Genomic DNA, 25,510 nt, shown 5'->3' with positions numbered 1-25,510 from the left:
TAATCGGGACAAAACAAAGCAGAGATCTTGTCAAAGAAAGCATAAGTTCTTTTGAGCTAAAATCCAAACTGGAGACTCTTCTGAAAATACCTTGCATTGGGCATAAATATCACGGATTATTGAATGGAAGCTAAAATTGGTCATGAAGTCCTAAAGGCTTAAATATTTCAAATTGAATTGTACCCAGAAACCAAACCGAATGTAGAGTTAAGGGAAACAAGAAAAAAAAAGAAAATGAAAACCCACTATTCATGAGAGAGCAGAATATTCCTGCTCCCACTGAGTTTTCTGTGTGGTCAAGTGCAGATCTAGGTCCCCCATAGAAAATAAAAGACAAGTTGAATGTCTAACAAGCTACAAGTAAAAGAAAGCAGCTTAAAATACTGAGACCCATTCTATGTTATACAAACAGCCCTAAATCATCTTCCACAGAGAACTGATAACCTTTGAGTTCTCTCTGTGTTAGAGCTATAATGTAAATTTGGAAGCCGCATAAACTAAGAAGTAATGCAGTTCTTTCCAGGTGTGAAGGAGCACTTTGCATAATAATGAGAGCATTCTCTTCTCTCACTGTGTGTCCGGTATAAGAAATGTAAACAGTTGTTTTATATTAATATTTGGAATGAAATTCAAGTTTAAGTTTCATCAGAGAATGACCCCTCTTCTCCTCGCCCCCACCCCCTCAAAAAAAAGATTTAAGTAGGAGACAATTTTGTTTCCATAGTTTGTGCTTTAAATGTAGACATACATGTTGATTTACAGTAATTGTTTTACCAGATATTATCAGGTTTGCTATATAATAATGAAATCCATCTTCCTTTCCTTTCTAAGAATGTTGCAAAATAGATTAACTTTTATAATTCCTTTTATTGCCATGCAAGCTCTGAGTATAACTCAAACAAATGACTTAGCTACACCACTTGGTGTACAAGCAAAAAAAAACATAACTTAATGCAAACAAATATTTTTTTTTCTTCAACCAGTGTTAGGAAATAGCTGAAATGCAGCTACTGTAAAATTTACTTTATCCTTGCCTTCTACTCATGCATGTCATTGTATGTTGATGCAAGCGTAGGAGCAGCTCAATTCATTTCAAAAGAACTGCTCATACACTTAACATTGAGCTTATGCATGCATTTAGGTTAAAGCTTAGAGCATAAAACACCTTCAGTAAAGACATTTTGAAGCTTTAATGAGCTTCTCGATATCTCTTAAATTCAAGCCTAATCATGTTTTATACAAGAGCTTTGTCTGTAGCTCAGAGGCATTCCTTTTCACATAGATCAGAGATAGAGCAATGTAATTGCATGGTCTCACCTCTCCTTTGCTTCACCTTTTGTCAAGGCGCTTTCCCATACAGTAAGGGTCATTCAAGGATTGCTGTGAACTTGCTCACAAATGTTATGAGTAAGCTTAAGTGCTATGGCCTTCTCTTGACACCTGAAGTCCATTGTTGAAAATTACTGCTCAGGTGTTTTTTACGCTTTGGAGATGAAATTAGAAGCTGAAGTGATGTGTCCAATTACAGTCCCCATATGTTGTGTTTATACTCTCTATGGATTTTTTTTTAAGTGGAAAACAAAGTATTTACTCAAGTCCTAATTATACATGCTGTATCCGAGAGAAGAGATATTTGACCCAGCTGATAGAAGACTTTATGTCTGACTGACTAAAGATAAAAGACAACTCAATCTCTGTATGTTTTGCTATAAAGAGATATTTAAAAGACTAAAATTTAAATTTAAACTTCTTTCACCTCTTTTTTTTTTATTTTATTTTTTTTTTTACAAACTACATATTTTTGTCTCATTTCAGGGCCCAGAAACAAAACCATACATCCAGCCTTATGAGTGTGGGGTTCAAATGAGCATAGGCATGCTGAAATACTGCTGAAAGTGAGTTTAATATCATTAGCTTCAATTAATTGCATGGCATGCATGAAACAAAAAATAAGTGCTTACTCCTTCCTTCTCACAGAGTGGGAGAGAAGACAAAATACATATGACATCTTTGTTTCTCTCTGGTGTTTTTCCCTTGGGAGAAATTGTGACTGTAGTATCTGAAGCATGACTGCTTTGAAAAAAATTCTTCCATTTCTTATTTTCAGAAAACGCACCATCCTCCTGAACACAGAAGGGAATTTCCTGCAGTTTTTTTCCTCACTTCTAGCACAAACGCAATGAAACTCCTCAAATTATTTGCGCCTTCAAAGTGTTAAAGAGAGATTTCAAGAATCATAAGAGGTTTTTCTTATTTATGTTGTGATTTCATAATATACTTTTGAATCTCTAAATGATGATGCGGGAAAGAGACTGTGTTGTTTGGCATACTTTTATTTACAGCAACTTTCCCACCAAATTTCCCTTACAACAGTGGCCTGAAGACTGGAGTGATTTTGCACAATTTTCATTACTCCCAGAACTGAATAAATTCATCCCTGTGAGAAACCGCACTTTCCATAACTGGACTACAGTTGCATAACTTAAACTGAAAATACGATGAAGACAATAAAGCCTTGTTAGCTTATTAAAGGATACAAGAGCTTTTAATCATGTAGCCTCCAGACTTGCTTTCGTGCAGAAATAAGCTGCCCTGCTGCCTGAATCTCGCTTCCTGGCCATCCACACAATGATCTGGAGACTGGGAATTTCTGCCAAAGATCACTGATGTATTGTGAGGAATGGATCAAAGGCAAGGTGTTGGTTTTGCTTGATCTGGTAATGTACTCACTTGGCAACCAGGAAATACACTGAACTGCTTGGCAGTGTATTAATTCTCTTGGAAAATTCCCTGAAAGGAATCAGCCTTCCAAATTGGGAGATGAAGGTTAAAGCCCTGAGGTTTTGGGTGAAATATCTGGAAAATTAGTTTATAGTTGTTAGGAGAAAGGAGGAATAAAAAAATCTTTACCAAATGTCTGACCTCTGACCAGTCTCAGTTGTAGTCAGGCAACTGCTAATGCACCTAAAAATACAGCTGGATTTATAATGCAGCAAGCTGCAGCTCACTGTGTGGGATATGTGAAGGAATGTCCTGTAATAACTGCTGGGATGGGTCCTGGGGCCCACTGCTCTTTTATCAGGGCATGAACAGGCTCAAGTGAAGGCCATACTGAGCATTTTTTTATCCGATACTTGAAATTACATCAGCAAGTGCCCACAATATTCTCTACAAGCAGTGTTCCTGGTAGCACCATTCTCCTTGCAATATATCTGTTCTTCTTTGGAAGAACTAATATAAGTAGTGTAGTTTTCCTTTCAGATGAAAGCTTAAATGCCATAATATGTCCTTGGCACAGAGGAAGGAAAGGGGACCAGGTCATTTGGGAGCGAAGCAGTGATGTGGGGTGTGAAGTGGGCTCCACCAATTCAGCCCTGAGCCATCATTGGCTTTGTAGAGTCATGGCAGAGACCTGCTTTGCATGAGGGGACATCAATGCACAACCAGGTTTCGCTCCGGGAATGCAGGGATGAATCCATCCCCTTGGCTCATGTGTTCTAGGGGCCTGTCTTAAGGAAAAGATTGTTCTCTACTCCCTAGGCATCAGTGAGGAGGACCCAGCAGCCACACAGGGTTGCTGGTATCTAAGGTGAATGTCCCTGAGTACACCTCATCTGACTACACCTGACCAGCCATCACTGTATTTATGCATCCAGGCTACAGAGGTCATTCATCATCCTGAAAGACATATACTGCTCTTGGGTTTTGTTTCTAAAAGTTTCAGAATTCAGTGTTTTACAGGAAAAAAGCAGGCTAAGCAATCACTCCCCGAGGCCAAACTGGCTAACATGGATTTAGAGGACTTTTTGTTTTGCAAAGAGCATTCTTCCACTGACTGCTGCATCAGATCATTCTGTAGCAAAGCTATTATAATTTGCCATTGGCAGTGTGGGTACCCCAAAGAGTTTCTGGCTTGCCTTAATTGAACAGAAGAAACTAATTTAAATTTTTAAAAATATAATTAGTTTGACTTCCTCTACCAGGAATTCTGTAATTGATACTATGAATAAATTATGGAATGCAATTGCGAGGGTTCTTAATTACAAAGCTTCTTAGCTGCACAGCTTATGTGCTGTTGAGTGATGGATGTTTTGTCCTCCAAATGGAGCATAATCCTTGTCAAAAAACATATCGGTATGCCGCAAGCTGGAAGCAAAGAACTGAACTTAGCACACGGATTCTGTCTGAGTGCTTGCTGGGGCAGGTATTGCACAGCTTATCTGTGCAGAATGTAAATACAAAGTGGAGCAACTGGTCCAGGCTAGTCTGAAAGCCAGAAGGGGTTTTAACTTAGTGATTGCAATTAGCTTAAGCACTGTGCAATATGCTTCATTTTTTCATGTGCCTGAATTAATTTTCGGCCGTCATCATGCTTCTTAGCTTCAGTGAACTTCTTCTCTCAGAGCAAACTACTTACTAAGAAATAATTCAGTCACTTCTCTCCCCATTTCCTCATTTATGAACTAAATTTTGCTTTCAAGTATTTCATTAAGTGCAAATGTACTTGCCTTCAACATCCAGAGGAAACTATGATACGAATGAATTTAATAGTTACTTGGGGTAAAAATTAAATAAGAATTCTTTAATGAAACGTAATCTTTTTGGATAAAAACCTCTTTGATCTAAATAACAATATAGACCTTTAAACATCGCATTAAATTAAAAATCAGTGAAATCTCATGCACTAGCTGCCTCCAGGGAGTGCATAATAGTCGTATTTTCCCATTTCTCACTGAGACGAACTTACCCTTTCACAGACTCTGCTTCCCATTCAGCTGACTTTATTTCTTAATGCCATATAAAATTACCTCTTTATGTACTTTCTAGACTCAACAGCTACATTTACACTACTAAATTTAAGATGCCCAAGGCTATTCAGTATTGTTACAGCAAAGCATCCTGGTTCATCTTGTATCCATACATCTCCACTCCCTTCCTCCACAGCCCCTAGTGACTGCATCCAGACTGCCCTCCCAGGCAAGCAGCTCCTTCTGCAGGGCTGGCCTCTGTGCTGGTGACTGCCAGAATGGAGCAGGTGATGGAAATCATGCCCTGCTCTTGGCTTATTTACTCAGTGGGGATGTAGCCATTAATTGTGAATAGGGATGAGAGGAAAGGTGGAAGGATGGAAAGAAATGAGGAAGAAAGGATGGAAAGAAAATATCTGTTTCTCAGGCTCTCTGTTTCTGTTGTAATTAATGTTATTCGCTCTTCTGAAAGACATGGAGTTGTTGATTTTGGCCCTTCATATAGAAGTTTCCATTTCTTACAAGTGTCAGAAACAAGTGTCTGCCTGCCCAAGTGCAAAGCTGAGCTTTCTGCAGCTACTGAGATTTGATTTCTTCATCGCACCCAAGGTCTGTGAGCCTCAGTGCTGGCCCTTACTTGGCCACTGCACTGCAAGAAATCACTGATAGTCACAGGTGCTGGGTACTCACTGCTTCACACTACTGTAAAGCACCAAAGAGCAGCCAGAGCTACAAAACCCATCCCAACAATGTGCAGGAACACAGTTCACAGTATGTATCTTCAAAGAACCACTGAAGAACCATTCTTCGATATTTTTATTTAGACTGTATATATAAAAATTCTTCCACTGTAAAAACTCAAGTCCTCTAATATAAAGTAGTATTAAGTCACAGGTGAGATTGTGTATACACCAGTCATTAAAGAACAAAATATTCCATTTTCATATAATTATCACAGGAATAATCATCACACTCTCAGGAAATCCAAACTGAGATTAAACTTCAAGGAAACTCAGAGCTCTCAAGGGTGAAGCATTATCAATACATGCAACTCCTTTGCTGTATAAGAAAGCAGTAATATTACTGACCTAAAAGCTTGCCAGGCAGCCCTATTTTGGCTATACATTTTATTTTAGGAGGACTATTGGAATTACTGGGAGAAACAAGAGGTTGGTAACAGAAGGAAGGTGATTACTTCCAAATGGTAACTTACTCTTCTCCATGAGTCTCTCATGCTGGAACAAGAGAAGAGTAATTTCCATCAGTTTACCTATGTCAATAAACAACAGTTTTAAGTGCAGTGCTGCATTAGAAGGACTTTTGGCTGGAATGTCTCACAGAGCAGATGACTAAATCAGACTCCCTCCACTGGAGGGATCAAAAACCTCATGAATTCTTTGCTTCATTTTCTTAAGTTACATGTTTCAGAAGATTAATTTAATTGATTTATATTACTTCACTGATAATGAACTTGGACTATTTCCTATGCTATACTTTAGAAGTTAGGCTGTGTTTTTCTTCAGTTTCTTATACATGATTGTATTGAGCTGCCTCTACAGTAGAATTAATTCAGTCCCTTTCCCTCTCACAACTGTTTAAGAATTTTTTTGTATTGTTTACAGATTTGTATCAAGATTTTTTCAGAAGATGTTTTTAGCTGCCACTGTCAAGGAAATATTACGCCAACAGGTTTAGGCAGTTATTAAAATATGGCACATGAGCAAATTGGCCATCTTTCAAGACTCTCACACAACTTTGGCTGCATTGTTCATATTGAAATTAGAAAAAGACCTCGGGAATTAATTCTCATACATTTAATCTTCTGGCATAAAAGTTTGGCTGCTGTTATTTGAATTGGAAAAAAAAGGGTGAAAGGAACACTGTATTCTTCAAACTCCTGTAACTAACTGAGGAAGGTTTCATGGACAATGTTAACACAGAAAACTCTTCAGTTATCCAAACGCATTACTATGCTGTGTCACTGGTACATGAGCATGGTACAAAATCCAGGAACAAGCAGTGGTTTGCTCTTCTGCAGTCTGCCAGTGTGGACTGTGGGACTCTTGCTTATCTCCCAAAGAGTTGTGGTGCACCGCTGTTCACTCCAGTTACTTGGCAAGGGGTAGCTGTGAATGTTACGGCAGTTATTTGGGAAAGGTTGCATGTAATTGTTACTGGCACTTCGTTCTGTGGTCTTTGTGCTCCAGACTGAGTTATTTAGCTGGGACATGAGACGGCTGTTGAAAGCTTTTGTCATAGTTGGATGTTATCCACCCTGAAAAGCATTTGTTCAGAGTATGGGAAGTGTGCAAGTGAGAGTCCAGTAAAGATAAGTGAGGAAATAAAGAAAAACAAGGCCTATCAGCAGCCCATTAACTCTGATTTTTGTGGAGATGCAGCTTCCCAATGAGAATGTATTAGGAGTAGGGAGATAGACATGCCGAGGTCAACAGCAGTAACAATAACCTGATGTCTCAGGCCCCCAGTTGTTTCCTTTTCCCACTCTTTCACTCCCCTCAGAGCACAGTAGTGCTGGAAAGGAGCTTCCTCTTCATAACACCTGTCCTTTCTCAAGACAAACATGGGTTGGATGTTCCTTAGGCAGATGGAGCATGGCTTTGCCCTTCCCTCAACAATAATGTCTGGTACATCACATCAGTGTGCAGCATGGCCACAAGTATCACAGCAAGGTCCATGTCCTTCATTCCTTTCCCTATTTCCAGACAAGCAGAGACAGAGAGGTGCTCTCAGGAATAACATTGGTAGCTGGAAGCGATGTCTTGGAGCCCTCACTGCAGCCCATCCTATTGGTTTGACAAACCAGAAGAAAGTTGATTACAGGAGAACTCCACAGCAAAGAACTTCTTGCCTTGAAATGCTGAGATATGCCCTGCACATATTCCTCTTCAAATAATTATTTAAATAATGGTGATGCACTGTTGGGCAGGATATAGTTGTGGCTGTTGGCAGTACTGAAATGAAGCATTGGTAGCACTTGTCCAGGTCTAGGTCAGCTTTTCAGAACAAAAAGTACTTAGCACAGCCTCCAAATTTCTCAACTATGTATCCAAATAATCATTATCTGCATGGGGCTTTTGATAAGCATACCAAAGGTATAATATTTCTAGCTTTATAGACCCACCATTACACATAAATAACAGTGGACAGGATGTGGCATTTGGGGAATGCTGTGTTTAATCTGTTTTCTTCATTGTTTCTTCTCTTGCCATTCACTTTCAAAAATTGTTTTCAGTTTTGAAGTCTGAAACAGTGTTACGTACTTATATATCTATATATACACACACATATATAATCTATGCATATTTTCCATAGATGTGACCTGTACTGCTGGTCTTCCTGCTGCATGCCAGGTGTTTGATGCTTTCATGACTTATGCAGAAATCCTGGACAATGACTTAAGTGGGAACCCACTGCTCAGCCCAGCTTCTTTCTGCATGCATGAGCACACAGTGTCACTATCTATCAAGGTCTTGAATGTCTCCAAAGACATTTCTTGCAGGAATTAAGTTTTTATTATCCATTTATCCTGGTATTTTTTATGTCTGCTGAAATTTTGATAGGAACAATATCTAGGCATTTTGCAGCTTTCCAGGTATTCTTCAGTTGCATTGTCTCTCAGTCATGTTCACCATAAACTTTGTTAAAATGGAAGGATAGATCACAGGATGTCTTGTGAGTTGGCTGAAAACAGAACAGAGGTAAATTCAGGGTCTGCTCCAAGATGTGCTTATCATAGCCACAACGAACACGTGCTACATGCTGAAGGAAGCAAGCTGTGAGTGAAGGATCACAAAGGTATAGCATGTGTTATGATTTATCTGTCCTAAAAGGATTAAAATTCTGGGTAGAATATTCTCTTTATTTGGTTTGAAAGACTTCATTGTCTCTAAATAACTCTTTTAGCTTAACATCCCTCGTGCTAAGACCAGCAGAGTCAGACCTGTCAAAAGTTATGGTTAGTCTGAAGCAATTAATGGTTTCAGATCGCTTGACTCTCAGACCACGCTTATCAAGCAAGCTTTCTCCTCAATGTTTGTGAATGTTACAAATAGAGTTTTCTACTGTCGGTTTATGCTTTGTTTCCTTAATTGCTTTTCTGGCCCCTTTTTATGAGGTATTTCATTATCAGCTTTCTTTGTGCATACTCTCCATCACCCAAACTGATTTGATGTGGCTGCGGATATTGGATGCCCTTGATATCCTATCTGTGGCTACTTCAGAGGATCCTCTTGTCATCAAACATACTCTTCTATCCACATAAACTAGATCATAAAAAGAAGAAAAAAATGTTTAGACTAGCAAGGAAAGGCATGCTCACTCTGATCAGAGTGAGAAACTGCCCTGAAACTATAGGAACTTCCTGTTGCTAAAATACTGTGTTGGTCCTAAAAACTTTGCAGGCAGCCTCTTCTCCTTTGGGCAGCTAGAAAGGTTAATGTGCCTTGGGGTAGGATGTAGGATTGCAGTGTTTAAGAGTTCATCTAGTCAGGAAATTATGTCTGTAAAGTTACATAGCCCTGTCACTTATCATTACACAGCTCATTAAATCTCTGCTAATTGCAGCTTCACCCTACTATGCAGGTCCTAATGTTTCTGTACCCTATTAGCACACTAAAATCTGAAAATCCAAATGATTTTCCTAATTTCAGTCAGTACTTGTACAGAAAACAATGGAATGTAGACATTAAATTTATTGTAAAGAGAAAAATTGCACCTCGGTTAGTCAGTCCTTTTGTTCATCTGTTCAAGAGGTAAATGCCTCTCCCCAGAAGGAGCTGGGAGTGCAGAGAAAATTTCCTTTTTTTAGTGGAAGACACTCCATTTTGCGTATCAAAGTTTCTTCTTTTTCATTTACTGTTCAATATATTTCTCTTTCTCCTTCCGTCTCTTCCCATGAATAGCTCCCTGAAGAATTATCTATGCAATATTGATTCCAATTTTGTCATCATATGATTTGCTGCTAAGAGTCATGCTTCTTTCAGAAATATTTCTTAAGGAAACTAAAAAAAAAAGTACTTACATGATTATTTGCTATACGCAACACATCCTTACATTTCATTAGAACTCACAAAACATATTTTCATGTCCACAAAGTTATGTTGCCAATGTCCAACTTAAAAGGCATGTTGGAATACATCATTTGTTTTACTTGAAATATAAATAGTACCTAATTCTCAGATGCTTTTAAACAAAACCGGGTATTTTTCTATTATGACAAAGTAAAGTAAAACTTAGAATTATTCATAATTTCTCAAGTTTACCGCAGGAGCAATCCATGAGTTGAAGTTGTGGGAGAGTTGCTTTTCTTCTCCAGAAAGGACCTTTGAAGAGGGAAATAACATGCTTAGTTTTATGCTCATCTGAACTATTGACTTTGATTTTGCAGTTAAAAAATGTATGTCTTTCAGTCACACATAAATAAGGCAGCAAATATGGCTTTATCTTATTTTCCCCAAACTGCACGTTTCAGCTAAGCAAAGTTTATTTTGTTGTTTTAATAAAGAAAAAAATAAGAATAGAACGTCTGTTTCCTTTGCAATGTTTCTTAAGAATTTATGTACAGTGGGAATAATCCACTATAATCTAGATTTCAACCACTGAAATAAATTAAAAATTCTTGCGTTTTTTTTTCCCCATCAAATTTCTGCTTCTTTAACAGATTCATCAGCATTATCTCATTTGATCTGCAAGATTCAAAGTGTATTTACAAATGAACCTCCTTATTTAAACCTTATGTTCGAATTGCGTTCTCACTGTAGGATTTTCTGAAAAGGACTGAAATTTAAGTAATAATGTTAACATATTAGCTGTTGCTGCCGTTTTATCTGTTTTCCCTTACTTGTTAACCTTGATTAATTCTGTTAATTATATTGCACTTACCTATGGGCTGTCTTTTCAGTCGTCTTTATAATTTTTCAAAGTGATAAGCATCAAACCTGAAGGGGAAAACTCATGAAATATGTATATCTATATCTATATATGTATGTGATGCTGCAGTTAATCTAAAATTCTACTAAACATAAGAAGTTATGGTTAGTAGGCTGAAATGTCTTGATTTAAAAAAAAAGCTATCCTTTTATGAGTAGAAAGTGGCAATGTAGTTCTGCAAGATTGCCCATGAATCTTCGCATGCTGAATAAAGATGTCTGGATAATAATTATGATTTGTTCCAAGACAATCTCAGCACAGTAGTTAATAAGAAACTCTAGAATTAAGACAGTGTTTCTTGAGGTCTGTCATTGTATGTTTTCAACATCAGAGAAAATCTGTATGTACTAACAAATCAGGTCTTGCAGAAGTTGAATGATGTATAGAATATCTTCATTTTATAGTTAAAAATAAGAAACACAAGAGTAAGAGAAGTTAGAATTTGGCAAGTTACAGAGAAAAATGTTGAGAAGCTGCTGCTTTTTTCTTGAGCTAAAACTCGTGTAGCCAGCAAGCGGAGTCATCTCATGCCTTTCTTGCTGACATGTTCTCTGCCTTTATGAATCCAGAACAAAAGATGTTCTTGTAAAGCATGATCCCACATCTTTTGCTTGCTGATGTGAACAGTGCTTGTATGACTGCTATTTTTAACCGCTAGTCACTTACCATTTGAGACACATCTATGAAATATGCTATCTAGCCATCAACAGAACAAATGAGTCTTGTAGGTTACATCTGGAATAAATGAGGCAGTGTTCCAGCCTCCCCAGGAAAGCCTACAAGGGCTTCATTTGGCTTTTCGGGCGATAGCTGCCTTGGAGTCTTTTTCCTTTCCTCTGTTGATTGATGCTGAGGCACTCTACCCCTACATACCTCTGCATAGCAATACAAATGTGCGGCCCTGATTCTACACCTTGTCACAGATCAGCTTTTAATTTGCATTAATTTATCAAGCTTGGAGGCCAAAAAATCTTCCTTCAGACTTACATTTTTTAGCTGCTGTCTTGTTTGAAGGGGATGGGGCAGTTTAACACTCTGAGTGGGGTGTTCTTCATACAATCTGCTATACAAACAAACCATGTCCATGCTCTTACTCTTCTGCAAGTTGATACCGCTTGGCTTTTGCTGTTTGTTACTAACTTCACAGCTCCTAGTGTTGGGCAGTGCAGAGAACTTGAAGGTGGGGGCTCTGCCATGGATAGATGTATTTAACCCCTGGAATCTTCCTAAGCAAGGTGGCAGAAGGAGAGCAAGCTGATATTTTCCTGTTCTTTCGGGCTCGACTCATCCAGGATTATTTGCTATTGTTATTTCTGAATGGATCTCAAAATATTAAAGCTGTTTCATGGTAACTTTGATCATGAATTTTTGAAGGGCCAAAACCATGGTATGCTCTGTGCTTTCTCCTGAACTCACCACACTGCTCAGGAGCGGTACTGTGTTGACTTCAAGTCGTTGGAAGACAATTAGATCAGTCACTATGGTGTCTGGTTTCAAAATTTGGATCTATTTACTTTAGTAATTAGAAACACACTAGTGAAAAAACCTTTACCTTGAGAGGACAAAATAAATACAGACATTGTCGTGGGTTGACGGGTTTATTTTTCTTGTAGAAAATAGTGGACATGCAAGAGTCAAAATCATGTAAAGTTCTGACACTTACTTTCTATGTAGGATTTCCCACCAGAAATGACTGAAGCAGATACATTCTTTCTATCTCTTTGAAAGTGGATAGTCACTCAAAAATAAAGGTTTAGAATGAAAAATTTCAGACACCTGAGGTTGTTTCAAAAAGCCACAAAGTCTTTTTCTTTTTTTCTTCTAGAAAGTAAACAGCAAAATTAGCAAAACTGGATTCCTATAATGTTGCCTCCTATGGCTCATTAGTGTAATAGCTTCAGTTCCTGCCCCCTCCTACCTTACTGCAATATCATTATACCACCTCCGCAGCCCAAAAATCCTTCTACAATATCGCTGTCTCTCTCCGCTGCCCCCCAGTAACCCCAGTCTGAATCCCTGCTTTTGTTTGAGTACTCATTCTTGTGTCACTCTCTCTAGGGACTGTCTTTCACAAATGTTTTGTGGAAATACATGAGGAGCAGCTGAGGTGCCTCAGTTTGTTCAGCCCAGAACAGAGGAGCTGAGGGGAGGCCTCATGGCAGTTGCAGCTCTCACAGGGAGTGGAGGGACAGCATTGAGCTCTGCTGTCTGTGACAGCGACAGAACCCAAGGGAACGGCACGGAGCTGTGTCAGAGGAAGGGCAGACTGGGGGTTAGGAAAAGGTTCTTCATCAGTGAGCGTGGAACTGGCTGCTCTGGGCAGTGGTCATGGTCCCAAGCTACTGGGGTTCAAGTGTCTGGACAATGCTCTCAGACGTATGGTCTGATTTGTGGGTAGTCCTGTGTGGAGCCAGGAGTTGGACATGATGATTCTTCTAAGTCCCTTCCAACTCAGGATATTCTATGACTGTGTTCTACGATATTATGAAATTGCCCATAGGATACAAAATTTACTGGGTAAAGAAAGAAGAGACAGACAGTCACCACCAGTGCTGAGCTCCCACCCTTGGGACATCAGCCTAAAAATCACACTGCCTCACTCATCTCTGACTTGCACAACCTGGATGTTATTTGGTATTACTTGTCAAACTGAAACACGATCTGTAGATCAATGCCTTCCTCCAAACATAAGCAAAAAATCGGCTCCTTTGATTTTACTACTTTTTTCCTGAAAGGAGGGAGAAAAAAAAAGCCATCTGCTTATTTTACCTCTTCCTGTTTTTGTGAACTAGCCTATCTCTGATTATTTAGATAAAGTGCAGCACAGACCTGTGTCAAGGACAGGAATTAAAAAGAAAAAGAAAAAAAAGTAAATCAGAATGTTGGTCTGCCCTTTTCTGCTGGGTTATTATGTGATCTTGATGGCGTTGTTTAGTTTCTTGACTTCTGTTTTCCCTTCTTATTGAGACCGATTCAAGCTTGGGCAGCAGAAAGAGAGGAGGGGGGTGCAATGAAGAACAGCAGAGCGAGGTGTTGCCTCCTGGCAGCAGAAGGATGTCTGGCTCAGCTGCTCACCACACCACACCATTCAGAGTCTACAAAAGTTTCTAACTGTTGATTTTAACTTTGGGGTAAAGGTTTGGGGGTAAAGAGCAGGTGGTGCTGAAGAAAAGCTGTTCTGCATGTTGGCTGCTAAAATCTCCCCTTAGTTGACGTGTAAAATTTTTCAGATACTGAATTTTCTGTAGGGAAAATGGAAATTAATTTTAAATGTGAGAACAGACTCCACGTCACCTAGTTAGTATGATGGATTTCAGGTTTTCCATGTAAAATGATCTCTAGACTTCTCCCACAAACTTCACCAAAGAATCCTTTTCCAGATGAAGTGCATTTTAACATTGCTTTCTGAATGATATGGAGATATAGCTCAGAAGAATGAGCATTTTTTTGTGTGCCTCTGGGCACACAAGTTGAATTTATCTAAGTGAGTAGAGTTACAGATTCACATAAATGTGTGTAGATGATTTCCTGCCATACCTATGGAGCCATTTCTGCAGCAGTGTTTTGTTTGAAGCATCAGATAATGTCGTTCCTGTTTTCAGTTTGGAAATAAGAAGAACTAACGTTCACAATCACAGTGATGGGGGCCTCTGAAAGTGCTGGGTATGCTACCTGGGTCATTGGTACCCACAATCCTTGTTCTGAAAAATTCTCAAAATTCTGAGTATTTCATAACATCCACACATCTCTCCTTCGAATACGCACTGACTCATGCAAATGAAACTGCTCCAGAAGCTAAATAAACCTGATCTTCAAATGCTGTTGTCTACACATTAGTTGCAATGCAAGCAAATGCTAATTCTATGGGAACTTTCTTTTCTTTGACCACAAATTTCATGGAAAAGGAAAAAAAAAAATATCAAGGCTATTCTCTTTTCTCTTAGTCTTTTCACCTAATATAGCACAAGGAAAAATATATTTACATTTCAAATAAAGAAACAAAAGAAGAGTTGCATGTAAATTACCATATTTGCTATTAACTTATTTGTTACGTGTTTGGCTATGGGTTTAGTAAGTTTTTTTTTTAATGAATATTTATGCTGAAAAGTGTAAGTGAGAGAAAAGCAACAGCCTTTGCCTTAGTATCTGTCTGTTCATAGATCACTAAAACTCTGGCTGTAAATCCTTGGGAGCAGTTTGCTGTTAGTGCTATTTTAAATTAGCCTTAATGAGGTAAAGCAAGCCATTAGTGTCTAATTGGGCTTTAATGAACTGAATTCCTCAAGAAAAGATTTATAGAAACTGTATCTGACTCAAGCAATCACATCAGGGAAACTCCCTCTCCTCTCCCCCTCCTCCCTGCAGCAAGGGAACAACGTGGGCTGCGTGGAGCAGCACAAAGCCAGGACTGTTGTGCTGCCCTAGCAGAGAACATGCTCAAATCAGTCAGCCATATCCAGCAGCTGAAGGGAGAAACATACACCGTTCCTTGCAGATGTTTCGCTGCCATCCATGCTCACTTGGTCAGGGAACTCACGAGCATTCAAAATGCAGATGTCTTGCAGCCAGCTGGGATCAGCCTGCCGCTGCACCTAAGATGCTGCTCTGTCGCTTCCCCAAACAGGAAACTATGAAGCACTGGAAACTGAGGTCACCAAAGCACTAGGAGAGGCACACAAGTTTGCCTGCAAAGGATTATCCTCTCCTAGAAATAGAATAAGAGATTGAGATGGAAGAAGTCTAAAACAACCCCCAGCTGCTGCTGCAAGGATGTAACTTTGAGCGCCTGGGAGGATGCGACTTGTGTGCAGGCTTTGGCCAGTGAGCTGCTTTCCCAGGCCATCATTACCCAGGCCATAAATTAAGGTGGAAGGATGCAGCGTAATTTCTTCTTGCTGCCCAAACTGAGTTCCAAAAGCAGGTTTACCCTGTAGACACATCTCAAAATCCTTTATGCCAATGGCTCTGAATTTGAAATTCACTGTTTATGCTCCAGGTAGGGCTTTATTTCCTTAAGTATACAGATTACTTTATTGACAATTCTTATCCTGCAAATGGCTATGGCTGTTGAAGGTAAAAACCATCCATGCAAATGCGAATCCAAATGAATATAGCACGTACTTGCATGTGTGCTGTTAGCTAGTGATATGAATTGTTGAACTAATAAATTCTTTAATCACAGCTTCAAATAGAGGCTCTGTATTTCCCATCATCTAAAAGTAAATTAAAAATGTGCACCAGAAAGGCTGTCCCTCTAACTCTCTTCTAGGTGGAGAGTTGTGTATTAATCTAATACAGGTTTTATGTGATAGACACAGCATGACGTGGATCCCCAAGGATATCTGATATGCCATTGAGTGTTCAAATATCGTGAGTCAGGCTCTGAATATAATTGGTTTGGCTTAGGTTCTCTAAATAACAAAAAAGCCAATATATAGCTTGCAGCTATTTTAATTTCCTTCTCTGTTTTTGAGCCTCCTGTTCATAGCAAACTTATATTTGCAAACACAGAAAGGTTGAAAGTATGTATGTGTGTATGAGACAGAGTGAGGATGAGAGCTTATCATCATTGGAGTATGGAGTTCCATGCTTTCAGGAAAAAAAAAAAAATTTAAAAAAATCATTATATTGGACCCTGCAGCAGTTTCATGGCAAAACAGGGATTTCCTGGTGTTGCAGCAGAGGGTAGGTCCTTCTACAGTGGAAGAATTTTTAAAAGCATGCGAAGAATCATGAATTTCTTTGCTGAAAGGAAGATCAGACCTCCAGTAGCCTTTTTCCTCTGGCTCAGAGGCTCCAGGCCATACAGCAAGTTTCTACTATGAAAATCTGAAATAAATCTAAATCCCCTTTGCTTTAGCAAAACTCCCCAAACTGCTTAATATTAAATACCTGGCATCAGACAGAGTGCAATCTGAACTTGTCTTCAATCACATTTTATTACTATTAAGCGTGGAAGGCAGAGTATCTTTAATACAAGCATTACTACTGAGGAGCTGACTTGCTGCCAAGCTGCTTCAGACCTGCCTTTCACACAGTTGGTTTTCCTGGTATCTCAGCTTTCTCATACTGCCTCAAGCTGACATCCCCACCAGCAACTTCATGCCCTTGATGGCTGGTAATATGGGAGGGATCATAAGGCTGGCACAGAGCCCAGCCACAAGGCTGAATCTGTTGTAACTCAGCAGCCATGAATACGTCCCCCCAAATTCCTCATTTGAAAATTGATGTTTCCATGGCTCAGTACCTGCATATCTAATATGTATTTCTATACTAGGGGCCAAAACACTGATATTACGTTAATAAATACCACTGAGGTATCCTAGGGCATTAGTAGGCAAAAAGAGAAAAAAAGTGTTATCAACCAAAAATAAAAGAAATTTGGATAAAAGTATTTTATAAGTATCTGACTGGTGCTGAATAAAATGCTGTTAATAAGAAAAAGTTTTCTACACACTGGAGTGGTCTAGCTCATCTTCCTATGTTTTTTTTAACCAGTCTACTTAACTCATGCAGTCCTGCTGAGTTTTTTTTTTTGCATGTTAGGTCTTGCTCTTTTCAGTAAAAGTCATTAAAGTAGCAGTTCATTCTTCTGTCTCAATAAGCTTCTGTTACAACAATTACAGATGGAGAAAATGATGGAGGAAGGCTGTGATCCTTAGCTGAATTGTGTCATAGTCCCACATTTGCATTATATTGTGATATCTTATTACATTTGCTATGTTAATAAAAGTACGTACATTCTAATAGAACACTTCATAGTAACAAAAAATAGAAGAAATTAATGCTAATAATGAATGTAAACAGAATGATTCTTATCATTACAGAAAATATAATTTAGAGAAGAATATCACAGTTAAAATACATAAACATTGGATCTGGTTGGGATGAACCTTCTAAATAGACCTTTGGGAATTTTAGTAACTCATATGAGAAGCTTATTCATATTCCATACACAAAGATCTCTATCTCGGCTTATAACCTGCCAAACTGCTGCTGGATCCTGATTTATACAAAAAATAAATATCACTACAGCCTGGAATTTAAAAAGAGTACTACCCATTGTGTTGCCTTCTTGACTATTGATAAAATGTTGGTACAATTCTTTCTCCTCACCCCTGGTCAATGGGAACCAAAATGCATCAGCCTTCTTCCACGATTTTGGAGTCCATGTGTGAAGGAGCCCAAGAACATCCAATTCTCACATTTACCTCAGTGTCTTCCATGGATTTATGGTTCCTTGTACTGCCACCATGAAACCATATCAGGAAATGCTCAGACACATGGCCCAAGGGTTAAGTGCTTTCTTTTTTTTTTTTTTATATTTACTATGTCAAACATTTTTGTAAATAGCATTTTGTGGAAAACATTAAATCTTATAGCATGTGTAAATATTTTAACTAAGTTCTCACCCTGCTCTATTTATACACTGCTACAGTTATGTACTGTTTGGAATGACAGTTCTTCAAACCACTTCTTTTGTACCACAAGAGCACTTAGGAAAAGAGAGCATCTTGGCTCTCATAAGTGTGCTAAGGGCATCAAGAGGTAATTTTTCAGATGCTGTCAGCAGTTTGTTGCCTCTATAAATGCAATTGATTGCAAAAACCCTTCCAAACATTGAAATTCCAGTTCAGTCACAGTTCTGAAAATGTATAGTAAAACTGGCTTAATATTTTGGTTTAATTAATGGCTGCATTAAACTATCTGATTTCCTAACTGCTGTCATATGCAATCTTCTGTGGAGTGTTGATGGAGGCTAATCTCCTTGCACTCTTCTACAGGTAATGGAAAGAAAGGGGCTCCTCAGAGATATGATTTAGAGTGTATAAAGTTAAGCTCTGTCCCTAAATCACCCCCTAGAACTCCCTATCATTGATGTGCCTCCCCATTAAAGTGAGTCTCTTTGAATTCTTCCTTTGTCACTGTATGCATGTAATATATGAAAATGAACAGGCAGAAAAAAATACTGCTACTGACTCCTCAGAAAGAAATGCTTTTTGTTTTACTCAGTCTTTAGAGGCTGTTAGAAATGTATTGAGAATATTGGAATCGAGCTTGCCTTGTAATATCTGGATTTTTAGGTCTTTCTAAAATAATTAGGGCCTAGCATTGTCTCTGCAAATGACAGCATCAGCTAGAGATTTCTAAAAGAAAAGAGCAGGTCATGGAATAGATGACCTACAGAATTTCTGGTAAAGAAGAAAGGCAAAACATATAGAAAGAGATTGCTTAAAGTCATTTTCACTTTCAAAATTTTAGGTGGCTTCACCAGTTTAAGTCTAATAGGGTAAGAAATCAGTTAACAGATATGTATCTGGAAGCCTCTAAAGGAACAAGGTCTTGAAGTTTTGTTCACATTTGTCTTTGCTTTGCATAGAGATGAGTCCTCTGCTGTTGCATCTTACCCCAGAGTATCCTTAGCTCCTTGATTAAAAGGAGACAGGGAGGAAAGGATTTGGCTATGACAGAGATGGAGGACAAAGGAAGGATGCTACTCCCTCATTGCCCTTCCTTTCCTCAAGAAATACATAAGAGTGAGTGACACACACTGGAGGTCCCTGTTGGGCCCAATAAAGTTCAACATCTTCATTGATGACCTGGATGAAGAGATAATACAAAACTGGAAGGATCAGCTGATAGATCAGATTGGTGTTGTGCCAGTTAGAGAGACCTTAACAGGATTGAAAAAAAATGGGCTGACAGAAGTATCATATAGTTTATCAAAAGAACTAGATCTGGCCTCCCAGCGCAATAGAGATATGGACAGGCTGGAGAGAGTCCAGCAAATGGACAGGAGCATCCAACATTCAAGGAGGGGACGAGACAGCTTTGACTATTTGGCCTGGAGAGAAGGTTTCTTTCCACCTCAACTATCCTGAGATTCTCTGTTAACACAAAGTACATTAATTCAGGAATGCCACAGTCCTGAACTTGAAGTGTAAGAACTTTCCATACTCTTTAATGTCTTTGGCTGTTCCCAGGACAAAGGTACACAATGCACAACTGATACACACTGGACATGCTGATGACGGCAATAGCAGCCAAAGTGGCAGGGCACTTCGTACTTTTTGTGCTCTAGGAATAGATAAGCAGTACTAAAGCGGCACAGCTAGGAGATGCAGTCCCAGGAGAAGGCTTTGGCTACATGCATGTGCAAGTTCAGAGATTCCAACAGCTGTCAAGACAAGCAGGCATCTGCTGCAGAGATAAGTGCTAAGGATATTACTCTACATGTTTATCTTCTCAGTTCTGAAACAGATTTTTTTTAGAATCACAGAGTTGCTCAGGTTGGAAACAAAGATCTTTGAGCCCAACTGCAACCTAACCAAACTACCCTAACAACCCTCCACTAAATCATGTCCCTGTGCACCACATCCAAATGGCTCTTAAACACAAATGGTTCAGGGATGGTGACTCAATCACCTCTCTGGGGAGCCTATTCCAGCACTTAACAACCCTTTCTGCAAAGAAGTTTTTCCTGATATCTAACCTAAACTTCACCCGGCACAACTGAAGGCTATTTCATTTTGTAGCATGTCTACCCATAGAACCTAGAAATGCTAAGGAAAGAATACAAATAAAATTAGTATCTGGATTATCATTTCTTGGTTTTGACATCAATGTTAGTATCTTTTTGTACTATCAGTACTTTTGTTGTTATTTCAAGACTTTTTGCTTTATTAGCATGATAGATAGGGCAGATACTATTAGAAAACATGTGAAATTCAGACAATCAGAACTAGACAAATAGTTTTCTGTTTCAAAACCAGAAGCAGGAACTTAAGGAGCTGATAAGAGCAATAGGTCTATTAATAGCTTTTCAGCAACATAAATGGTGAGGCCTCCATACATGCTAAGCCACAATGGCAAGAAAAGGTTCCTGAATTTACAAATAGTGGGTTTTTATGTCATGCACTATTACTGAAGGCAATTTCAGTCATAGAAGCCTACATAAAATGGGGGATAAGTGTCTAGGGCACTTATAAAGTCAGGGGAAAGAGGCAGCATGGAAATCCCATATAGAGGACTCTTGTAGCCACAGGCAATAAATCCCTTAGGAACCAAGTTGCTGTGGGTATTACTAAATGGAAACTGTAACAGGTAGCTGATATCCAGTATAATTCAAGGTTGCATCTTGCTTTTGTACTCTTGGAGGTGTCTGCCAAGAACAGCTTTTTCTCAGTTGAGGAAGAGGTAGTGTCTAGTCCCAGGATATCAGCATAGAAATCAGTACTGGAAGTTGTTCATCAACAGTCTGGACAGAGGGGCAGAAGACAGCCCACAACTTCAGGAAACCCTGTTGTGTCTCATCTATGCATTTAACAACAGACTTGGTTACCTCACTAGGGCTGTTCTCTTGCAAATCAAGATCTTGTCTCCCAGTTGAAGAAGTATTTAATGAGTCTATGCTACCTTTTCTAAATGCTTCACCATGTCTCCAGTCAAATTACTACTTTTGATTAATGATGGAAATACAAGAAATAATCAGGGTTCTCTACTACGCTTAAATAATATTAATGAAGTTCTTGTGATAGATTTTCTTCTCAAATATGGCATCTGACTCTTGCTAATATTTACTTGAGCCAAATTACAGTTCTAGCTATACGTAATTTCTTTACCACTGTACAGGTACTCTTGCAGGTAACTGAACAACAAGTGTAGAAGTCCTCAGACACTCTATGCTGGGAACAAGTGCAAATAGCTTGCAATGCTGCACTTTGCCAAAATTTACTTCAGAAGTTACGAAAACTGAGTCTGAATCCTCTTATGGTCATGTTAACAAGCTTGCAAAATTCTCAAACAAATGTCTTTAAATTTACAAGCAAAGACAAATTCTCAGGAAGGGATGGCAACAAATAAAGATTCCTATCACAGCTGATGGCTTCTTTGATCTCTTCAGTGACATCTTCTAAAACACAAAGATATGTACAGGGGTATGATAAGGATGAGTTCACATTTCTCAGAGTGGAAGAACAGTACCTCAAGGTGGTGTTTTTTTTTTTTCTCCCCTCTGAATATCCTCCCAGAATCTCATCTTGCTACATTTTAAGTTGTCTATAGTTGCTTCTTGGTTATAATGAAAAAATAAACACGTATTAAAAGGGAAACTTGATTTGACTTCACTCCACCTAAACATTAAACGGTTAAAAAGAGACAGAACATGCATTGATTCTGCAACTAAAGCCAAGAAAAGTTTTGATTGCAACCTTCAGAATCCAATTCAGAGACATAAAAACAGCACCCCTGGAGAATAGAGGCCTCCTTTGGATTTGTAAATGCTTTGAGTTGAATTTAGTCTTTACCTACATTTTTTGTATTTTGCAAATTGAAGTAATCTCTTAGGAGAATTGGCCCATGCCTTCCTGTGCTGCCTGGCTCTCACTAGTGTATTGTGTCTCTTCTCTCCCTTTCTGCCTTTGCCCTATACCCACAGATTGCTCACCTATTCAGTGTATCACTTAGTGAGAGCACAGCTCTTGGCTGGGGGCAGTTCAGTTCCTTGCTCCTGGGAAGTCACAGAAATGCCCTAAGAATATTTTGATGATAGGCCCCATCCAAGAGGGAATATCCATTAAGCAGCTCATTTCATGGAGTGCATGGAGCAGCTGCCCTACCTCACCACACACAGCCACCCATTGGCGGGGATGCTCCTATCCCGGAACCTGCCCAAGGAGAGAGCACTCCACTGCAGCACAGAGGCAAGACCTTGGTCCTGGCTGCCTGCAGGATTGTTTCAGCTCTAACACAGCTATCCCAGAGGGTCTCCACATTCACATCTGTGACTCTGAAGGGCCACAGATTTCTTGAGGGTCAGCAGCTGGGGGATAAGTTGAACTATTTAGCCTTCCTGAATGTTCTGTAGAGTAAAACATAGCTAGGTTTTCCTGGGGCTTAATCCACTGTAGAGAGTAAACTATATGTTCTACAGCTTTTCTTTCTTTATATTTATTTTCTCGCTTTTTTTTTTTTTTTAATATTGTGACATGCAGTAGGTAGAACAAACATACTAGGCACAGTAAGCTTCCCCTTTCATATACAAGGTCTTACAAATCCTTCAAGTTTCCGCCTGATTTTTTTTTCCTGTGTATACCCCTCCCTGTATTTCTGCCTGGCTTTTTTTTTTTTTGGTCAACTGTTGCTCTTGGAGTAATTAGCAGTCTGGAAGGTGGATCCAATTTAAACTAGGGCACCAGTTGTGGGTACATGAAGACAAAGAAAAATCAATTTCTTGAAAGTCTCACAGAAAACTACCAGCAAATTATAGCTTACAATTAATTATTCCCATAAAACACAATCCTAAATAATTATTAAAATCATTTAGGCTGGAAAAGACCTTCAAGATCATCAAGTTCAGCCAATTATAATTATAATGGATTATAATACCATCCAGCTGATTCTATTACCATTATATCTTTCTGGTGATAAGGAGATGGCAGGGCTTTCTCTGGTGCCTGTCACAAATTCAAAGATAGACTACCCAGGTGTTAGAAATCTAAGACCAGTAATGTACCCAATAGACAACACTGCTTCTATGTATACACTGAAGAGATATTTTAACCTTTCAGAGTACACATAAAGGAAATAAAATAGACCTACATATGTTTGTGATAAGCAAGAAGTATTTAATTCTGTACCCAGGCCTTTGCATTTTTATGTAGGTGATATAAAAATCTTGGCTGAGATCCTGTCTTCTCACTGCTCAAATATCAGATATGATTGTTGAGCAGTAACAAAAAAGCATTCTTCTCAAACTTGGATCTGTGGAGACTTTACAAATGTAAGTGTGTGGTAATGGAAAAATGGTCTGTAATTGCTGTGGACTTTCATTTTAGCATTAGTTACATAAAACAGAAGCATATGCTTGTGTTGACCAAAAAGAAAAAGTATTTCTGCCAAACCCTTTGGCTCTTAACTTTAAAACAAACTACAGGATGATAGATGCTTACTGTCTACACCCAGTGTATCAAACAGAAGGGAGAAAAAATATTACATTAAAAAAAGAAAAAGAGCCACAAAATTAAGAAAAAGGACACATGACTCCAAGTAACTGACTACAATCAAAGTTTCAATCTTCAGTGCCATGCAAGCTCATTACCCAAATGAGCCAAAGCTATTGTATTACCAGCTTGAGCTGGAGTGAAAAAGTCAAGCTCAACTTGCTCAAGAACAGATAATGCTTTTGGAGTTTGCACAATTGGCTCTCTCTTTAGAATATACTTTACCCAGTAGACTTTTCTGGTATGGATTGGAACAAGAAAAGGAAACAAAGACATTAAGATATGCTGGAAGTGCATAACTGCAAGATCACTAGCACATAATGATATAAATCTTGCTCATGTAACAAGTTTGTACATCAACTGACATCACAAGAAAGACCCAAGCTAAAACTAAAGGTCAGACTAGCCCAATGTCCTGCCTCTGGCTAAAATTTCTGGGCTACATTATAAGAGCAGTTCTTCTTCAGCACTTTTGTGCTGAGGAGGCAATAGAGGGGGGAATGATAATCTCATTCAGTACCTGGTATTTTGCGTGAATATATGACAGAGGTGGAAAATAGTGCAAAGCTGTCACATGTCAGTATCTTGATAAAAGAAAAAGAAAACAATGTGCAGAAAACTCATACATTGCAAAGATGGACATACTAGAACTTGAAAGCATTTGAATTAAAGCAGTTGTTTTAGTAACAGGCTGATAAATTCATACACTGAAAATGGAATTTTGGATATTCTCCCAAGTGCCAATTTATTAAACCAAAAGGAGCAGATCTAGATATAATGGCCCAGCAGCAAAACAAAACCTAAAATGTCCCCAGACAAACCTAAATCCCGTTGCCTAGGGAGGCATATCTCTGCTAGTTTAATTTCAGTGAAGCAATTGATATATTCATCAAATTTTAAGGTTTGAACAATAATTTTTAAAGCCTAAACGCTACTATAGGTAATGCAGGATTTTAGCAAAAGGAATTGAATAAAATGAAGGCAAAAGCTTTGTCTTTCTAAGCAGATCTTCTAAAGACAAAATACGCAGGTAGCAAACTGATAAATGCTATGCAGCTACTTCTGGTTTTCCTTTGTCCTAGCAGGAGTAGTAATTAAAAAACTAGCCACAAACACACACAGATAAATATATATATTTGTGACATAGATATATCTATCTGTGACAAATGGCAGAAGCTGTTCGGTATTTAATATTGAACTGGAACATAATACTGCTATGCAAGGCTAAGCCTCACATCCTAACGAGGGCAGAATTCTGCAGAGTTCAGGCTCCTCTGGTTGAGTGCAGCTGTTTGGCATTGCATCATATTAGTCAATCTGTCAACTGCTAAGTAGATTTGAGATAATTATTGCTGGAGTGGCCCTTTCTCAGGAAGAAAACTTTGATTTTATTGTGGTCATTGTTAAATTAAAATGCAGATACCTGCTCTGCAAAACAGGGAATTAGATTCACATTTGTTCTTTAGGCATGGCTCTTAGAAAACATTGTAAATAGCTTGAGTGTAACACATAGGCAATGCAGGCTCTCTGAGCACTTGGTAGCAGTTCTTCCTGGACACATGTGTGCAAACCCTATAGACGGATGGGTGCACCTTTTGTCATCACTAGGTTCTCCTTTTTCCTCCAAATGTAATCCTCAGCCAATGTTCACTTTACAATTCCATGATCAAAAATCTCGGTCATATGTGATGCAGAGTTAAGGTTTTCTTTGGATAGAAAAAAACAATAAAAATTAACCTGCCTTCTGCATTCCCAAGATACCAGTGATTTTAAGTAGGAAGCAATTCCCAGGATTGGGAACAGGCAGAATAA

At 38.7% G+C, this 25,510-nt stretch overlaps 2 long non-coding RNA genes across 2 annotated transcripts; one reads left to right on the top strand and one right to left on the bottom strand.

Annotated features, from left to right (window-relative positions):
- Nucleotides 1-1,548: 1,548 nt before the first annotated feature.
- Nucleotides 1,549-2,886, top strand: LOC109368411. Its single transcript, XR_002116409.1, has 3 exons — nucleotides 1,549-1,696; nucleotides 1,816-1,895; nucleotides 2,108-2,886. It is a non-coding gene; the product is annotated as an uncharacterized LOC109368411 (long non-coding RNA).
- Nucleotides 2,887-9,567: 6,681 nt separating this feature from the next.
- Nucleotides 9,568-14,128, bottom strand: LOC116216755. Its single transcript, XR_004160144.1, has 3 exons — nucleotides 10,650-14,128; nucleotides 10,031-10,090; nucleotides 9,568-9,769 (listed from the first exon to the last, which is right to left on the bottom strand). It is a non-coding gene; the product is annotated as an uncharacterized LOC116216755 (long non-coding RNA).
- Nucleotides 14,129-25,510: the final 11,382 nt, after the last annotated feature.

Source organism: Meleagris gallopavo, chromosome 6 (genome assembly GCF_000146605.3).
Source record: "Meleagris gallopavo isolate NT-WF06-2002-E0010 breed Aviagen turkey brand Nicholas breeding stock chromosome 6, Turkey_5.1, whole genome shotgun sequence".
Classification (NCBI taxonomy): Eukaryota; Metazoa; Chordata; class Aves; order Galliformes; family Phasianidae; genus Meleagris; species Meleagris gallopavo.
This window is presented reverse-complemented; position numbering and strand designations above follow the sequence as displayed.